This window comes from Dryobates pubescens, chromosome 1 (assembly GCF_014839835.1).
Source record: "Dryobates pubescens isolate bDryPub1 chromosome 1, bDryPub1.pri, whole genome shotgun sequence".
Classification (NCBI taxonomy): Eukaryota; Metazoa; Chordata; class Aves; order Piciformes; family Picidae; genus Dryobates; species Dryobates pubescens.
The window spans coordinates 38208004-38227994 of record NC_071612.1 but is presented as its reverse complement, the minus strand read 5'-3'; positions in this window follow the sequence as shown (position 1 = coordinate 38227994).

Here is a 19991-nt window from a genome sequence, read left to right as displayed (position 1 = left end):
CAGTGTCTGAGAACCCTTTCAGTCAAGAAGTTTCTTCTCATGTCCAACCTAAACCTTCCCTGCTGCAAATTCAGGCCATTCACTTACTTCTTGGGAGAAGCGGCTAACACCCACCTGGCTCCAAACTCCTATCAGGGAATTAGAGAGAGAGAAAGTCTCCCCTCAGCCTCCTTTTCTCCAGACTGAACAACCCCAGTTCCCTCAGCTGCTCCTCTCAAGACCTGTCTTCCAGACCTTTCACCAGCTTGCTCTTCTTTGGACACAGTCCAGAGCCTCAAGGTCTTTCTTGTAGTGAGGGATCCAAAACTGGTATGGCCTCACCAGTGCTGAGTACAGAGAGGGCAATCATTTCTCTACTCCTGCTGGCCACATTATTCCTGATACAAGCCAGGATGGCACTGACGTTCTTGGCCATCAGTCTTCAACTACTTTGCCTACAACTTGGCATAACTCCATTTTACCAATCTAATTAATGTTTGGAGTCTGAATGTTCCAAAGTTCCAAAAGAGGAGGTGGAGATTTAAGTGTTTATGAGCCTATTCACGACCACACTGCTATCTCACCCTTTTTCTGCTTGACAAAGTAACTGACAGAGGTCAACTTCAGTCAGTCTGTCATGTTTGTACTTGCAGCAGCTGCTTGTCAGAATGAAATAAATTCATGATCTGTAACTCTTCTTGCTGTTAACATTTCAACAACAGGAGGACTTTTCCACTTGGTGTGTTTTCTTACTGGGCTTTAGTCTTGTTACTTGGTTGGGTTCAAGATTTGCTTAGAATTGTGATGGGGGTTTCATTGATTCAGTACCTGAGTTTAAATAAATAGTGTGACTCTCTGAATAACCTAACAGTTCTAGCTCACCCATGCAAGAAATGCTTAAAAGTGCTGTTCCTTTGCAGAGAAAGTGAGAATTTCTTTTGGTAAACGCTGTGCACCCATTCAATCAGAAGATAGCCTTTGCATCAAAGAGCTTTAAAACCTCCAGGATGCCAAAATGTGAACAACATGGTGTGCTAATGACTGTTAAAGTGATTTTTATTTTTTTTTTAATAAAATCCTTACCATTTTTAGGAAAATAAGGAGAAAACTCTTGAGCTCCTTCCCACTCCTTTGAAAATTTTTGTTTCATAATTTTTCTCTAGTTTTGAAGAGAATAAACTAACTCTGCACATTTCAGGAATGTGTTTTTTGTAAAACTACAAAACCTTTTTAAGAAGCCACATCCAAAATGTCTCATGCATTTCCTTGCAGATGCAAAACAGTCCTTTTGAAGGACCTTTCCTGCTCTTAAATCAGAAAAAAATGAAGGGCCTCTTTGCAGATTAATCTTGGACAGAACAGTGGAGACAGGACAGCTGTGGGGACAAGCTTCCCTACACCATGGTTCTGGCCCCTTCCACCCCATCCAGCTGTCCAGGCAACAAACTCCCAGATTAGCTGCATAAGGTGGTTTCCCAAAAAGCCAACGGCATCCTGGGCTGCATCAAAAGAAACACTGCCAGAATATTAAGTGGGGTGATTCTGCCCTTTGCTCTGGTGAGACCCCATCTGGAGTCCTGCATCCAGTTCTGAAGTGATCAACACAAGGAGGACATTGATATGTTGGAGAGGATCCAGAGGAGACCACAAAGATGATCAGAGGGCTGAAGCACCTCTCCTGTGAGGACAGGCTAAGGGAATTTGTGTCTATTCAGCCTAGAAAGGAGAAGGTTCCTGAAAAAGGCTTCTGAGACAAGGCTCTTGAGGCCTTACAACAGCCTTCCAGTACCTAAAGGGGTTTTAAACTAGAGAAGGGTAGATTTAGATTGGACATTAGGAACAAGTTCTTTACAGTGAAGGTGGTGAGATAACTACAGGTTGTCCAGAGAAGTTGTCCAGGGTGACAGCTACAGGTTGGCTAGAGAAGTGGTAGGCACCTCATCCCTTGTAGTATTTAAGATTACACTGGATGAAGCTTTGAGCAACCTGGTCTAGTGGGAAATGTCCCTGTCCATGGCAGGGGGGTTGAAACTAGATGATCTTTAAGGTCCCTTCCAACTCAAGCCATTCTATGATTCTGTGATAATCACCATGAGTTATCTACCCATGAGATCTTTCCTTCATTGTTTCAGGATGTGGTTTCTCAGCTGCTGGGGACATTATCATATCTCAGATATCAATAGGTGTTCAGACTGCTTCACATTTCTAGCAGCAGCAACAGAATCTAATGAGGTAGAGGAAGCTTAAGTTCTGACAGTGTCTCCTGTGTTCTGACTTAGAAGTTTCCTTTCTGGAAATATCTGGCCGAAAAATCTTCAATACACTGTAAGAACACTTAAAATTCTATTCCATGAAGGTGACAATGACACAGTCTGGATGACTCAGGCAGTGTGACTGCACAGTACTCAAGATGTAGTCACCTGCCCTGAGCCATGCTAAAAATGGTCTATAGCCTTTTCCTAGCTTCTCCCTGCCTCATCAGTTTTATCCAGTAACAATGGAATTATTGAGCATTCATAAGTTGCCAAACAACACTATTTAAAATATTTGGAATAACTATCAAGAGAATTACAGTGAGCAACCTGGTCTAGTGGAAGGTGTCCTTTGGGGAGCTCAAACTAGATGATCTAATCACCACCTTCCAGTACCTGAAGGGGGGCCTGCAAGAAGTCTGCAAGAAGTCTGCAAGAAGGCTGGAGAGGGACTGTTTATGAAGGCCTGCAGTGATAGGACAAATAGCAGTGGTATGAAATTTGAGAAGAGTAGATTTAAATTGGATGTTAGGGAAAGGTTCTTTAAAATAAGGGTGGTTTAGCACTGGAACAGGCTGCCCAGAGAAGTAGTTGGGGCCCCATCCCTGGAGATATTCAATGTGAGGCTCAACAGGGTTCTTGGTGACCTGATTTAGTTGAGGATGTCCCTGCTTACTGCAGGGGGGTTGGACTGGATGAACTTTTGAGATCCTTTCCAACCTGGATGCTTCTGTGATTCTGTGATCTTTAAGGTCCTTCCAACCTAAACCATTCTATGATTCTATGAACTGTGACTAGGATGAATCATTGCATTTCACTCCTAGGCATCAAAATACTGTTGTTCTTCACTAAACCTGCCTGATTCTCATCTTTCTCTGTGTCTGGCAATAGAATTTTGAATGTGGAAGCAGTCCAAGACTGTCTGCAGTCCAGATTCCTTTAAACATTGAACATTTTTGTAGTGTTTTTTAAACTATTTTTGTTAACATCAGTAAAAGCTGCTTACAAATCTGGCCTGAAATGTAAGAATGATTCTTAAATGAAACTCACCTTTCTTCAATGTAGCTGTCCCCAGGACTAACCAACATAACTGAACAGACATTACAATTAAAATATTAGTGTAATCACCAGTCAGAAACCTATGAAGGGGGAAATGTTTAACATGAGCTTGCCAGAGATTTTATATGTTTGTGAGTTTTCACAGAGAGGGTTAAAGAGATTTATTATGTTAAACAGCTAATTCCTGACAAACTAATTACACCTCAGATTTGCAGAAATAAATGTGTTCATTACAAATATAATGAACACTAAAAACAAACCTGTAGATAGGAATGTAAAATGAGTAAAGAACATAGACAAACCTGCCAAGAACAGACTGGTGGGTACTGAAATATCTCCTGATAAAGCAAGGTTGGTGAGCCTGACACTAAATACAGTAGGCAAAGGTACTCAAAGATTAAGGAGTGAGAGGAGCATCTACTGTTTAGCAAAACATTGGTTTCTGGTAATGAAGTTAGAGACAGGGAGCAAACTGTAGCAAAATGAATTTATAGTAGAACCAAAATTCCATGTTCTGAGGAGTATCCCATTATTGTAAACCCCACTGCTTAAAGAACTAGAGTGGGAGCACTTAGATAAAGCTGCTATTAGCTTCATGAAAGAATTAGATCTGGTATTCACTGTTCCTCCCACCCCCCCCACAAGAAAGAATAACAGCTGCAAAAGTTTCTAAAACTATTTTTTGACAAAGAGTCTTTCACGATTGAACAACATGTGATTCACCTCCTTTCAATTGCTACTCAGATTTTAGTCAGATTTTAGAAAGGGAATGGAAGAAACCATTGTCTCAGCTGTATTTGTGACCATGCATTTTTATAGTGTCTTATCCAATTAAGATAGGGGGAAATTATCTTCATTCTTACAGATTGCTTTTAATCAAGATATTGAAGCTGTTAACAGTAAGATTCAGATGTGGCTTAAACCAGTGTTTTGTTTTTCCTTCTCTTCAAATAGTTTATGTCCAGTGTTACTCTAGGGAACCTCAGACAACTGGGACATAAAGCAAAACTCTATCCTGTTTCATTCTAGACATAAGTATGATGTATAGATTCAAGACACTCTCAGAAAAGAAAGTCTCAAGAACAGGAATTTATATAGAAATATAAAATTGAGACATTAATCTGTCCATGCTGTAGTGTAGGCTGTGAAATTTCAGTGCCCAGAGAGCCCCATATACTTTTCACATTCAGCTAGGGTTTGGGAAGCTTTCGTGGTTAAAATGAAGACTTCTGAGATAGGATTTTCAGAAGGAATCTAACAAGTGATTGAACAAGAGGAAATGACACCAAGGCAGGATTAGATTGGATATTAGGAAGAATTTCTTAACGTAAAGTGTTATCAGGCATTAGAACAGGCTGCCCAGGGAGGTGGTGGAGTCATCATCCCTGGAGGTACGCATCTGTAGCGTAAATGTAGTGCTTAGAGATAAGGGTTAGTCAAAAACTTGTCTGTGTTAGGCTAATATTTGGACTCTATGATTGCAAAGATCTTTTCCAATCTAGACAATTCTGTCATTATCTGATTCAGATGAGGTTGCCAGACAAGGCAGAACAATATTATTCACCTTTATTTTCTTAAGAAGAATTAATATGAAGTCTTTCTCCTGTTGTTTTACAGTATACTAGAACTTAGATAGTAAGCTTAATAGATTTCATAGAATGGTTTGGGTTGGAAGAAACCTTAAAAACCATTTAGTTCCAATACCTCCTGACACAGGCAAGGACACCTTCCACTAGACCAGGTTGCTCAAGTCCTTTAACACTTCCAGGGAAAGGGCATTCATGACCTCCCTGAACAGCCTGTTTCAGTGTCTCACCACCCTATACTTCCTAATACTTAGTCTAAGTCTACCCTCTTCAAGCTTCAATCCATTTATATCTTGATGATTTATGTCTTGATTATTTGTGTTGACAAATTCAGAAGTGCCAGTGGCATGAGGTTCTGTGTTACAAACTCAGTAACACAAGAGTGGACTGGAGTCTCAGGGTTCAAATGTGTTTTCTATCATTTTCATATATCTAGTTAGCTCACCCTACAGTTATACTAGAAATTACACAGTGTGCTAATACTTGTAGCACACTCTTCATATCTTATAGAATCATAAATCATAGAATTATTTTGGTGAGAGAAGACCTTTAAAATCATTGAGTCCAACCATTGACCTATGACCACCATGACGATCAAACCATGTCCCAAAGTGCCATGTCCACACGTTTCTTGAATACCTCCAGGGGTGTGACTCCACCACCTCCCTGGGCAGCCTGTTTCAATTCCTGACCACTGATGCAGGAAAGGAATTTACCTTCCAGGTAAAAATATATTTTCTTCTCTTTCAGTACATTATTTTTAATAAATATATCCATATAATACACTTGTAATGTATTTATTACTATTCTATTAAATAAATATAAGGGGGGGTTGTGTAGTCCAGTTAAGATACTTCTAGCAAATACCAAGGAACAGTACATAATAAAAAATAAATAAATTAGAATTACATGATATGCATTCACCCTATAGATATAGATACAAGTATAGATATAGATAAAGATAGAATAGAATAGAATAGAATAGAATAGAATAGAATAGAATAGAATAGGATAGGATAGAATAGGATAGACCAGGTTGGAAGAGACCTTCAAGATCATCGTGTCCAACCTATCATCCAACACCACCTAATCAATTAAACCATGCAACCAAGCACCCTATCAAGTCTCCTCCTGAACACTTCCAGTGATGGTGACTCCACCACCTCCTCAGGCAGCCCATTCCAATGAGCTATCACTCTTTCTGTGTAAAACTTCCTCCTAACCTCCAGCCTAAACCTCCCCTGGTGCAGCTTGAGACTGTGTCCTCTTGTTCTGGTGCTGGTTGGCTGGGAGAAGAGACCAACATCCGTCTGTCTACAACCTCCCTTCAGGTAGTTGTAGAGAGCAATAAGGTCTCCCCTGAGCCTCCTCTTCTCCAGGCTAAGCAAGCCCAGCTCCCTCAGTCTCTCCTCATAGGGCTTGTATTCCAAGCCCCTCACCAACTTTGTTGCCCTTCTCTGGACATGCTCCAGCAAGTCAACATCCTTCCGAAACTGAGGACATAGATATCAATCCACAGGCTGTTTTCCCAATTAACTAATTAACAAATAAAAGGGGCTCACAAATGAAAGGCAAAATGATGTGACTATTTTCATACACTTCAAAATTATCTTCTTTTTTCCATACTAGTAGTAATTCATGTTTTAGAAGCATAAGCATTATACAACTGTCCCGCAGAAAATAAGTTAGAAGTAATATGCACATAAAAAGATCAAACCTGAGCCTTCAGATGTTTCACAGAATATTTTTTTCTTGAAACTGAGGTGCTTTTAAAGTTCAGAGTTTCATGAAAGGCAATCTTTGGCAAAAATCAATGTACCAGCAAGATAAAAGGTGCAACAATATGACTGCAGTGATCAAAGCTTTGCAAAAGAATGATCCACTCTCTTTTTTAAACCACATCCCAGGCAACAAGTCCTTTAAAGGCAATATGGATTGTACCAAAGGTAGAAATGATGAAACTCTGTAAATCCCCCAAGAAATATAACACGTTTTACTACAGTGGATGCTTTAGAAGTGGCAATGACTTGACAAAACATAGGTTATTTTGGATGCACCATGGGAAAAAAAAAAAAAAAAAAAAAAAGAAGGAAAAAACCCACAAACAACCAAAACCAACTAGGCAATAATGAGAAGAGATAGACCTGAAAATAGCATGAGATAATGGGTCTGTAGCAAAGTCGTGTGCATAAATTCCACATCCTTCTGTTGCGGTAGAAGAATACGTCAGCTCTAAGTGGTTTGATATGCTCACTTGTGAGAAAGGAACAGGTTTTCCCCTTTCTCCAACAGCACAAAGACAAAGTCAGCATGCAACATGCAGCTGCAGGAAAAATAGGATGGTGAAAACCCCCATTTAAAACTCCTGTAGCATAAAGAGTATAAAAGAGCTCAGAGAATGACTGGTTAAGTACCATGTTTTTGGTGTGAATATTTTTATTGCCTTTGTGTTTGCCATACAGGGCAGGAGCAACTTGGACTTCATCCTCTGCTCACTGTGTGAGCCACATGGGATGTGTCTGCATCAATCCCATTATTTGTGGACAGGTATAACTGTATCTAAGAAAGCTTATCAGAATTAGCATTAATTGGCTCCTCTGTTACTTGGTCATACTGAAAAAGAGGAGTGGGGAGGGTCCCAGGTTTCTCTCTCCTCCTGGCTAAAGGGAAAATGCAGCTCTGTTTTCCTAACAATTCAGAGTTTAGTAAGCCAGAGGAATTTTGTGGCTGATAAGGAGTGAGGGAGAAATAAAGGGATATAATCTTTACACCACAAACCAAAAGTTTGATTGCTACCAGTCTGGAGAAGGCATAGGACGTACCAAAATCAAAAGAAGATTAGCTGAAGGTCATGTAGCTGTCTGTCGACATACCAATAGCTGGCCCTAGAGAAGGGACCTCAAAAACATCATTGCAGTATCTCCTTAGTGAATGAAGCCCAAAGCAGCCTGATTATGTCAGGAAATACTGCAGAATTATTTGCTCTAATGAACAATTTGACTCTGATGAAAGCTCCAAACTAATACAGGATTGCAGGTAACAGATATTAGAATCCAGTGCTCAGCATCAAGAAATATTCTGGACTGAAGGGACAGGCCAGTTCTTAGGAAAGTCTGTAGCTATTACTTGATCCCACTGATATATTAATTGCTTGTGATGTCATGAATATATATATATTTAAATACTGAGAATACTCTATTACAGCTAGAGAAATTGTACAACTTTCCCCCAGCACATCACTTCAATATTAATCCCTGGTTCAGGTTCAGGTTTGAGATGAAAGTTCTGATTCACTTCAAGAGCACTGACATCATATCAAACATTTCTGGATTTGCTCAGTGCTTCTCTAGAGGGTGTTAGTATGGATAATGTGATGAATATGTGAATAGTTCCTCAGACCTGCTTAAAAGCTCACAGTTGACCCTTCTCAAAGATTTTGAAAGTAAAACTAAAAAAATCAGGAAGAGTGATTTCACTTAAGATTATTGACATTGCCTGCTCAAGGTGAATGAATGACAGTTTTCTGGGAATGCCATTGTGCTTTTCTTGATTTCTTTTTCTTTTTTTTTCCTCCTAGAAACCTGATAAAACATAATCTTGAGACTAATCAGGAGGCATAACAGGTTAGTTGTAGGAAACAACAAAATCTTAGATGGAAATGAATTCATGGAAGGCTGAGTTAATACATGCACCCTCCTCAATCAAAAAAAACCCCACCTAACAGTGATTGCAGATTTCAGTCATCTTAGAAGAAGGTTAGGGAAGGATTCAATTAGCAGCCCTTAAAAGATCTTCTATTCAGAATAATAACTGTGTAATAAAATGCCTTCCATTAAATAGTGAACTTCAACTACATAACTGTGCTCCCTTCATTTTATTAAGATGTAGTAATTGCTTAAATTATTGGTCGACATTCACTCTGCCCTCTTCATCTGTATCTGGCATACTCTAAAACAAAAAAAAATCCATGAAGAAGAATGAAGAAAAGATTGAGAATTTACTAATTCAATGGTGCAATTAGTGAGTGAATCAATTGATTTTGTATCTCTGAACTCTTCTATGAGGATAAAGACGTACACAAGATGTTACTTAGAGAAGAAGTGGTTAGATTATTTCAGACAACTGATCAGCAACAGTTCATTGCTGAGAATCAGTTCACTCCTCTCTGTTGGAGGGCATTTGATTCAGCATCTCCTATCTCTTCAATGGACACTCTGCCAATTTCCTTCAACTTCTCTTGCTGAAGCTTCAGCATGTAGCAAAGAACCTATCAATAAGTCAAATGATGTGAGAATGTCAGTGTATATTGGAGGTCACAACATGCACCCAGTACAAAATGTGTCAGTCTGGATGTGAAGAGGAAACAAAATTACCTTCCCTGACTTTACACAGAATCACAGAATAGCAGAGACTGGAAGGGACCTCTAGAGATCAGTAAGTTGAACATCCCTTCAAAGGCAGGTTCACGTAGGGCAGGTCACACAGGAATACATAGAGGCAGGTTTTGAACATCTCCAGAGATGGAGACTCCACCACCTCTCTGGGCAGCCTGTTCCAGTGCTCTGCCACCCTTAAACTAAAGACGTTCCTCCTCATGTTTAGATGAACATTCTGATGTTGGAATAAAGAAGTTGTCAGGGCATTTCAGATGAAGGAAGTGTTACAGAATCACAGGATCAACCAGGTTGGAAGAGACCTCTAAGATCATCAAGTCCAACTGATCACCCAACCTTAAATAATCAACCAGACCATGGCATCTTCAGGGACACTGACACCACCACCTTGTCAATAAATTATCTACAATCCAAGAGGAGTGGAATATCTTGAAACTAGCCATATTAAGCACCTAGCAATCACTAAAAGTCAGTAATTAATATTTGAATAGTATTTTCATCTACATTCTTTCTCAAGAACACTGGTTTCCCAGTCTGCCCCTTTGCCACCCCACCCACCTCATTTTTCCCCTTTTTCCCCTCAAACCCAGAGCACCTGGGTTCTATTGGTATCTCCTCCCCACCCATTCCTCTATTTAATGCCCCCCAGGAAGGGCAGAAGCCCCAAGCTGAGCCCATCTGGGCTGAGGATCCTCCTCTCATCTCTGGTGAGTGCCCATGGTGCGCACTGGGTGGTGGTGGTGGTGACAACAAAGGCCGGGGGGCCTGGTGGCCCCCCGGTTGTTAGGAACAGGATTGATGACTACTCCAATACCATCCACAGGTGTTGGCTGGGACTCCTTGCTGGGTGGTGTCTTGGCTGGTGAGGGTCTTGCCCCAGTTTCTGGGCTGGGTGCAGGAATGGTAGTGGTGAAGCAGGTCAAGTGGACCCATGGGACAAAATAATAGGAAGAATAGAACCCCAGCTTACCTCCTTAAGATTGCAGTTTCAAGGACAAGAAAGGCACGTTAACTTGTAACAAAAAATCTCAAAAAGACAAAATATGTTTGATATTAACTGATGAACAGTGAATAATGAACAACAAAAAGCTCATAAAAGCTTACAAAATCCAAGCATGTTTGAAATTTAAGAAATATATACAGAATTGATAGTGTCCCCAGATTTATCTGTTTCTAAATTAGTAATTACAAACTGAACTTTTTTCCTGTCTTGTTTTGGCCCAGAGAGGCATACATCTGACTCTTATTTTATTTTACTTTCCTTTTTAGACCTGAAAAGACATCTTTTTAAAAGCATATCCTCTGAGGAGAGATTTTTCTTGCAACAATTCTTTCTTTCTCCTTGGGATGAGCTACTTTACTTTCCCTTTCTTCTTTCACATTGCCTAATTTCTTCAGCCCACAGAGATTTTCACTAATCCTCCTGTGAGATTATCAGAAAGCCCACATTCCTGCCCTGTGAAGGTTCTGTGTGGATTTCTTCTTTCAGAAGCACTTATCCTATATTTCTCCCAACCCCAAAATAAAGACTGCCAATCCTATTTTGAGCAGGTAAGAGCTTATTGTATTTTATTGCATTTTTTTACCTGGAGGTTTTGTTCCCTTCATGCAGTTTCATCATAACACAAAGAAAGGCTTCTCTTTACTGTTGCTACCAGCCCTTACTTAATAGATTTACTTCTATACTGAGAAATGACAAAGAATTTTATTATTTAAATTATATTTTACTGTGCATTTTTTCAGGTCTGAGAATTATGAAGTTCTTTAATCTCTAGAGGAAACCTTTCCAACAGTACTTTACCATGATATGTTAGTAATTTCTAATCCACAGCTAAAAAGTTTTGTTGTTTCAAGGAATCAATCTCAAGATTTCTTTTTATGTAGTTTTATTGTGTCTTTTTATCTGTGCCTCCATCACACACATTTAGTGTTCCTAACACAAGCTCAGGATCTTGGAAGACTGCGAACTGTGGCTTGGAAGTTGTTATCACAGAATTATCAGGGTTGGAAGGGACCTCAAAGATCATCTAGTTCTAATCCTGTTGCCATGGGCAGAGACACCTCACACTAGATCAGCTCGTCTGGAGCCCCATCCAGCCTAAAAATTTTCCAGGGGTGGGGCTTCTACCACCTCCTTGGGCAACCTGCTCCAGTGTCTCACTAACCTCATGGTGAAGAACTTTTTCTTAACAGACAATCTGAAGCCGCCTACTTCTAATTTTGCTCCATTCCCACTAGTCCTATCACTACCTGACATCTTAAATAGTCCCTCACCAGCCTTCACGTAGCCCACTTAAGTTACTGGATGGCCACAGTAAGGTCTCCTCAGAGCCTTCTGTTCTCCAGACTGAACAACTCCAACTCTGTCACCTTCCAATTTATGAAGTTTTGTGGGGGTTTTGTGACCGTTTGAGGCTGTGCCTTTAAGAAAGGGACAGTGTTGGAACACTGTGGGTGAATGTTTTGGTATCAAAATGAAAACATTCAGATATTCTAAACGAATTTCATTGGCAGAATGCAGCTTTAAGTTTTAGTGCAGTGGGAATCTTTCTGATGTTCCAGCCTGTTCTGCCTTTCCAGCCTGTCTGCTTCTGAGCAAAACTAGCTGGAATGACCTTGAGATAAGCAAAACTAATTCCTGCATGTGCTTTTTGAAGCCTAATAAGAACTCTCTTCCTTAATAACTGCCTTTCTTTCTCTCTCTAACCCCTTTTTGGGAAAAAAGGGAGGTAGGGGGAGAGAGAGGAGTACAGGGGGGTAACCCTCCTCTCTGTCCAGAGGAGAGAATTTTGTTGTGTTATTTTCCTTTGCTGTATATTTTTTTATATATATATAGTAAATACTGTATATATTGTGTTATATATAACCTGCATTCCATATATGCTTGTAAATATAGCTTTGCTTCTCCGATTGAGTTTCGCTGTGGTTTCTTTCTCTGTGGGGGAGGGAGAGCTAGGCCCTCTCTCAATCCATCAGAGGTTTGTTATCAAAACTCTCCATCCAAATGTAAACCTTACCAGAACCCTTGATTTCCCTCACAGAGGGGTAAGAAACAAAATGCCACTAGACTTTTAAGAATTCTTCTAAATAAAGGAATTAAGAAATATCTTTAAAATAATAAATACATATTAATATATTGCAAGTTAAGGATTCTTCACTGAAACAGGTTACCCAGGGAGGTCATGGATTCCCTCTCCCTGGAGGTGTTCAAGGCCAGGCTGGATGAGTCCAGTGGAAGGTGTCCCTGCCAATGCCAGGGAGTCAGAACTAGATCATCTTTAAGGTCTCTTCCAACACAAACCATTTATGAAACTTCTATAAATCTATGAAAATATCTTCAGTTACAGTATCACAATATATCAGAGGTTGGAAGGGACCTCAAGAGATCATCAGGTCCAACCCCCCCACCCCCCACCCCCACCCCCTTCCTGCCAAAGCAGGGTCACTTAGGGTAGTCCACACAGAAATGCATCCAGGTGGGCTTTGAAAGTCTCAGGAGAAGGAGACTCCACAACCTTCCTGGGCAGCCTGCTCCAATGCTCTGTTACCTTCATTGTAAAGTTTCTCCTCATGTTGAGGTGAAATCCTCTATGTTCAAGTTTGAACCAGTTTCAGCTCTGAAAACAGTCAAAACCACCACAACTGTTCAACAAAATTCGATCCAATCCATATAGTCTAAAAACTTCCTGAAGATATCAGTAAGAAAAGTAGCAACCTGTAGCAGTTTCCAGTTGATGCAGACTTAAGTCATTCAACATGCAATGTTTTTATACACAGAGCTTATTTGGATCCATAATTCAGCATCTCTGATATTACAAACCTGTACCAAATGATAGTTCTTTTTCTTTCAACACTTTTTAAAGGCAGCATGATGGTGAATCAGAATTAAGCGTATGTGCAGAGATAAGAGTGCTCTCATCACGTTACTTTAAGCTGCTATGGTAGCACTTGCAAAATACAGCAGCTCAAATCTGTTTTCAAATGCCTGCCTACCTCTGATTTGTTCCATAATTCAGGGGTAAAAAAAATTCTTTATGACATGCTATATTGCAGGCATGGTGGCAGAGACAGAAATAATGAGACATATGGCAGGTGACACTTTGTGGTAGACAGGATCTTATAGATGAAATGAAAAGTGAGTTGTTATGTCATTGATCTGACCTCTCTAAATATGGAATACACACTGCACAAAAACCTTATCTTCTTAAATAAATTCTTGAGAAACTTATCTTTAAAAGATCTTTCAGATCATCAAGGCTAACTATCTAATTCTACAAAATTCAGTACCCAGAAAGGCAGTAGCAGGATAAATATACCACCAAGACAAGGGTTAATTATCATCAAATCCACATGGAACAGTTTTAACTGGGTTGTTATTAACTGACACTTTTCTATTCTGCCTCTTTCTTTTTGGTAATATTTGAATGTGGACTAATAATGAGTTATTGATTACAAGCCCTATGAGGAGAGGCTGAGGGAGCTGGGGTTGCTTAGCCTGGAGAAGAGGAGGATCAGAGGAGACCTCATTGCTGTCTACAACTACCTGAAGGGAGGTTGTAGACAGGTGGGGGCTGATCTCTTCTCCCAGGTAACCAGCACCAGAACAAGAGGACACAGTCTCAAGCTGCACCAGGGGAGGTTTAGGTTGGATGTTAGGAAGAAGTTCTTCACAGAGAGTGACTGCCCATTGGAATGGGCTGCCTGAGGAGGTGGTGGAGTCACCATCACTGGAGCTGTTTAGGAAGAGACTGGATGGGGCACTTGGTGCCATGGTTTAGTTGATTAGGTGGTGTTGGGTGATAGGTTGGACTCAATGATCTCAGAGGTCTTTTCCAACCTGGCTAATTCTATTCTATCATCAAGATTTCAATTCTACTAATAAATTCTTGCTTTCATCAATGTAAGTTCCCTTCTTGCCCATAAGAACACTGAGCATGAGTTAGGTGAGTACATGTGGAGTTCTTAGTAGTAATAAAACCAGAAGCAGCTAAGTTATTCTCTATGTGAAGCAAATTCAGTGCAATAGATAGTACAGCTTTCATCTTATTCCAATAGCTATGAATTAGAGATTAAAAAAGCATATCCCAGTTGAAGGAATAATGTTTTGTTTCTCTGCAGATAAATGTGATTTTATTCATCCGACCTCCAATGTTTCTGCAATGAAACTGTGATTAATATGCCAAGCATACCATTTTAACTTGCTGTGAAAAGAAACCAGCATCGAATTAGTCTTTCATCTACTGTGCTGAGGAAACTTTAGTCAGTTACTAGAAATAACATGGAACCCACAGCTGGATGTCATGAATGTGAACAGAGATTACTCTGCTTCTCACTGGATCTCCAATGAAAATGGATTGTATTTTAGTTTAAGATACACTCCTAGCCAAAGCTTCCATGTAAACATGAGGATAGCTTTTTTTCACTGTAAGGGTGATGGAACACTGGAACAGAGCAGATTGAGAGGAAACTCATCAATGCTTATCAATATCTAAAGGGCAGGAGTCAGAGACCAGACTCTTTTCAGTGGTGCCCAGGAATAGGACAAGGAGCAATGGGTACAAACTGGAACCCAGGAAATTTCACTTCTTTGCTTTGAGTGTGATGAAGCCCTGGACCAGGCTGCCCAGAGAGACTGCAGAGTCTCCTCCTTTGGAGACTTTCAAAACCCATCTGGATGTGTTTCTGTGCAACCTGATCTAGGAGACTGCACTTTAGCATGGAAATTGGACTAGATGACCTCCAGAGGTCCCGTCCAACACCTCCCATTCTCATATTCTGTGAAATACAACTTCGTCTAACTTACTAATATTTAAGACAGAATTTAATGCACAGAATTTTCTGGGAAGAGAACAGTTTATGAATGCTTCCTTCAGCTACCAAATAGGATTGTCAATGTGCTCATGGATCTTTCTCAGAGGCCATCTTGTACATCTGCTTTGGTCTGGTTTACTGCATTAGGATTCTGAGTGAGGAAAGCAACAGATACCAAATGGAAGTAAAGAGGGAAGCATTTCCTTGGTACTATTCTAAGGCCCAGTTCTGGCATCCTGAGGTCATGCCCACAGTTCTTTCTTCATGAGTTTTATTTCCCATTTAGCACTCCTGCTAAAATGGAGTGCTCTGATATTTCTTGTGGAGATTCTGCCACCACCACAGGCTTATCTGAAACTGTGTGTTGGTATGTAATGTCTTCTAAAGTAATTAAGTAAAAGAGCAGACATGCCAGTAACTCCTCCATAAATGCAGTGGTGGTGGTAACTGGGGGAGATAATTGTATTAAAAAAAGTATTTAAGGGTGTTTCTGTAGGCCTAGTGTACACTACTCTTGAAGCACAGAGTCACTGACAATACAGAACTAAAAGTTTAAAAAAATAATGTTGACACATTTTAGGTGATAATTAAATGCTGAAATCTGAACTAAAATACTACAAGTTTCTGAAGGACATGTGTCAATGTAAATCCTCAAGCCGGCATTACACAGAATGCGAAAGCAATAATAATCTCTGTCTCTTGACCATTGTGTCTCTGATGTCTTAAACATCTTTCACAGAGCTCCCAAAGATTAACCTCTTTATTCACTGAAAACATAATCTAAGAATCAGAAAAGCTCTGATAGCTTAGATCATTGGTGTTTATCCTGTCTCTGACAGCAGCAGTGGGACACTCCATTTAAGGATAACCCAAGTTCCTTACCTGTATCATTTCCCTCATATCCTTTGAACAGCCACAACTGTTTGAATTGTTAGTGGCTACATTCCTGCATATCCACTTTAAGTGACCACTGTTGATATACTTCCTGTCATTGATTGTGCTGTGCCCATGGATATTAGGAAAAATATCTTCATAGAAGGGGTTTTCAGGTACTAGAACAGGCTGCCTGAGGAGGTTTTGGGTTCACCACCCTTGGAGGTATTTAGAAAATGCATGGACAAGATGCATAGAGACATGGTTTAGTGGCTTAGCAATAGTGGTGGGATTGTGAGCTCTCAAAAGTCTCTTCCAACCTCAAAGGTTCTTTGGTATCCAGATGTATCTCCAGAAAGAGTTTCCCCTTCTGTGAAGTGCTAAATATTCCTCCCTTTTCTCACACTTCTAGAATTTTTTTCTTACTTTTATTCTGCTTAATATTCAAACTCTTCCTTCTCCCCAAGGCTCGTAGAATGCAGCCCTACATCTCTATTTTTCTCTACTTTATGGAAAGTAGACAATCATAAAATCTGTAGTGAAGGTACCAACCCAGAAAGCAGGAGCTGATGGCATACTTCTGGCAAAACAGCCTTTGAAGATCCCCTCATGTGGATGATGACAAGAGCTGATGTTCCTACACTCCACCATAACTTCTTGATCTCAATAAAGGAAAAAAAAAATTAATCTGTATTTTATTTTCACTCCTATCCAAAGTACCAGTATTTTTTTGAAACAGCTATGTTTCCTTTCTTTAAAAGGAAAGTAATTTGAAATGTTAGATCTCCTCTGAGGATGTCAGTCTCAGCAAAGGGAAATTAATAATGAATGTTCAATAATGTTCTTTATCAGTTCATTAAAGCTGCTTGTGCACTATGTTTATGAACATCTTTGATAAACATTTGGATTTGTTGTGCATGAACTGCTGATGAATAGTCATTAAACTGTCCCTAAGTTTATTCATTATGACTGCTTATTAATTTCTCATGAATTATTATAAAATTCAAGCTGCTCTAGCAGTCATCCATAAACAAAGAACAATCATTCACAGGGTGGATTACTTATTAGAAATAAATTAAAAATAGACACTTATTTCTAATGATTGATGCGTAGAAAATGTACTTTGTTCTGGCAGTAACTTAATCAAATCTAAGTAATTTCAGAGAACACTACTGAAAACTGTTTCATTTAGAGAGACACTTTCATTTATGAATCATCCAACAGCTGAGTTCAGTCCATACTGCTGCAGAGTAGCACTTGACTTGAGTACATGTGTGAAGATGTCCAGATCTGTCTAGCATGGAGAACAAGCCTTGCAAGGAGCATGGGGAGGAAGTGAGATTATTTATTCTGGAGGAAAGGAGGCTGAGAGGACATCTACTGGCTCTCTACAGCTACCTGAAAGGAGGTTGGATTGAAGTGAGGGTTGGTCTCAAACTGTGCCAGGGGTTGTTTAGATTGGATATTAGGGAAAATTTCTTCACTGAAAGAGTGGTCAGGCATTGGAACAGGCTGTTTGCAAAGGTGGTGGAGTCAACAACACCACAGGTGTTCAAAAAAATGTGTAGAGAAGGTACATGGGGATGTGGCTTAATGGCCATAGTGGTGTTAGATCAACAGATGGACTTGATGGTCTTAAAGGTCTTTTCCAACCAAAACAATTTATGATTCTAGGAACTGCTGCAACTGGAAAGAAGTTGGGCAGGCTAGTCATGATAAATGTTGCAAAAAAGGTCCCAAAGGCCCAGAAGATGCAACCCAATGTTTTAAAAGTGTTCTGTTCACATGGGGTAGTTTCTGACAAACTGGACAAGAACAAGGGAAGACTTCTAGGGCAAAGAACACAATCACCACAATGGGCTCACAGAATATGAGTTGGTAGGTTTGTTTTGAGTTAAGCTGAAGTTTGATGAAATTCCTTGTAACAAAACTCCAACTGAGATGAGATCCTTTGGGCCTCATCCTCAGTATATTAGTTTCACAGTAGGTTATTTCCACAGACTTCAATTGTAACTTCTAATCTTCAGCAATACATTTGTGTAAATACCCACTATCTACACACATAAATGCTCAGCCATTCAGTAACATCACCATTCTCCATTCCTGAACACACTGCTCATAAGTAATTCAAAATGAACTAGACAGAAAATACATACTCTTCTTACTTCTAGTGTATAAAAAGAAATAATAGTTAGCACTCCTTTTTCTCCCTTTAAGGACCCATTTATTCATGTTGAAAGGAGGTATGGGATGGCAGGCACTAGGCTTTCCCACACATCTCTAAAGTGTGAAAGAAATAATGACACACACATCTCTAAATCTGATGCACAGGTTCTGAGTTACTCATGTGAGCATTCAAAACCTCCTGCAAATGAGAACATCCACTGGCGTTATAATGGATTCCATTAATGTAAAAGAGAAGAACATTAGTCAATATTTTAATTGAGAAGGAGGAAGAGCTTGGAGAAGAGAAGGGTCCAGGGAGACCTTCTTGTGGCCTTTCAGGACTTAAAGGGGCCCACAAAGATGGAGACAAACTTTTGAACAAGGCCTCTTGTGACAGGTCAAGGAGTGATGGGTTTAAAATAAAAGATGAAGATTCATACTAAAGATAAAAGAAGTGTTTGACACTGAGAATGGTGAGACAAGGGCCAGGTTGCCCAGAGATGTGGGACATGTCCCATCCCTGGAACTTTTCCAGGTCTGAAAACCTGCTCTAGCTGCCCAGAGAAGCTATGGAAACCTCATCCCTGGAAGTGTTTAAAGACCAGGCTGGATGAGGCTTTGAGAAACCTGGTCTAGCGGGAGGCGTCCCTGCCCATGGGAGGGGGGGTTGGATCCAGATGATCTTTAAAGACCCTTTCAATCCAAACCATTCTAAGAGTCTATGGTTCAATCTAATTCTCTTTCCTTTATCTTCTTTGCAGCCTTTCTTACTCAAGTTTCTATTTCATTCTTTATTCAGAGTTCTTTGTTATGTTTAAGAGAATCCTGGTTTTGTGCTTGCTGCCCTTTGTCCTATCACTAGCTACCACTCAGAAGAGCCTAGCCCCAACCTCACATCCTCCAGTCCTTAGGTACTGATCAGCATTGATAAGATCCTCTCTGTCTGCTCTTCCCTAGGCTAAAGAGCCCCAGATGTCTCCTCATAAGAGGATCTTTGTAGCCTCCATTGGACTTTTCCCAGTAGTTCCTTGTTTCTCCAGAACTGGACACAATATTCCAAATGTGACCTCAAAAGGGGGAGAAACTCCCCCTTCCAGGAAAATGGCAAATGGGGAGAAACTCCCTCAACCTACTGGCAATCAAATAACATTTGATTTTAATAGGTAAAAACAAAATAGCAAAATTTGTTTTAATAATCCAAAAGCTTTGCATCATTTTAGCATCTGGTCCATAATACAGACATAAAAAGGGGGCATTGGCTTTCAGTATGTGAAGCAAAAGCTGTGTTAATTGGAGTTAAGATAATTCATCAAAAGGCAGTATGAGATAAAGCTACTTAATTTAATAAATTAGGCACTTTTGTCATTTTTTAATTATCTAAGAGTAATCAGAAATGGTAACTGCATTTTCATAGATAAGGAAGCAATTCAAGAAACAAGGCTGATTGAGCAAGACTACCTCATGGTGTCTTTTTCTGGAAGAAGCTATTTGGTAAGTATAATTTGGAAAAGCAAATCATTAAAAAGTACACGTGAAAGTGGTAGCTCTGAACTAAAATAAAAAGACTTAAGTAATCAAAAAATGTACTTAAATTTTAAAAAATTGACCATTGCAGAGCTGTGTAGAGAGATCAAAGTCTTTTCACACTTGTGGGCACTATTTTTTGGTATTATAAATTAATTTGGTTATTGCTTCTGTGGTTAAAAGACAGAACACACAGAAGGACCCCTAAGATATCTGGATCCAACCCCGCCTGCCATAGGCAGGGATACCTCCTACTAGACCAGCTTGCTCAAGGCCCATCCAACCTGCCTTTCAACACTTCCAGGCTTGCAGCCTCCACTTCTCTGGGCATCTTCTTCCAGTGCCAT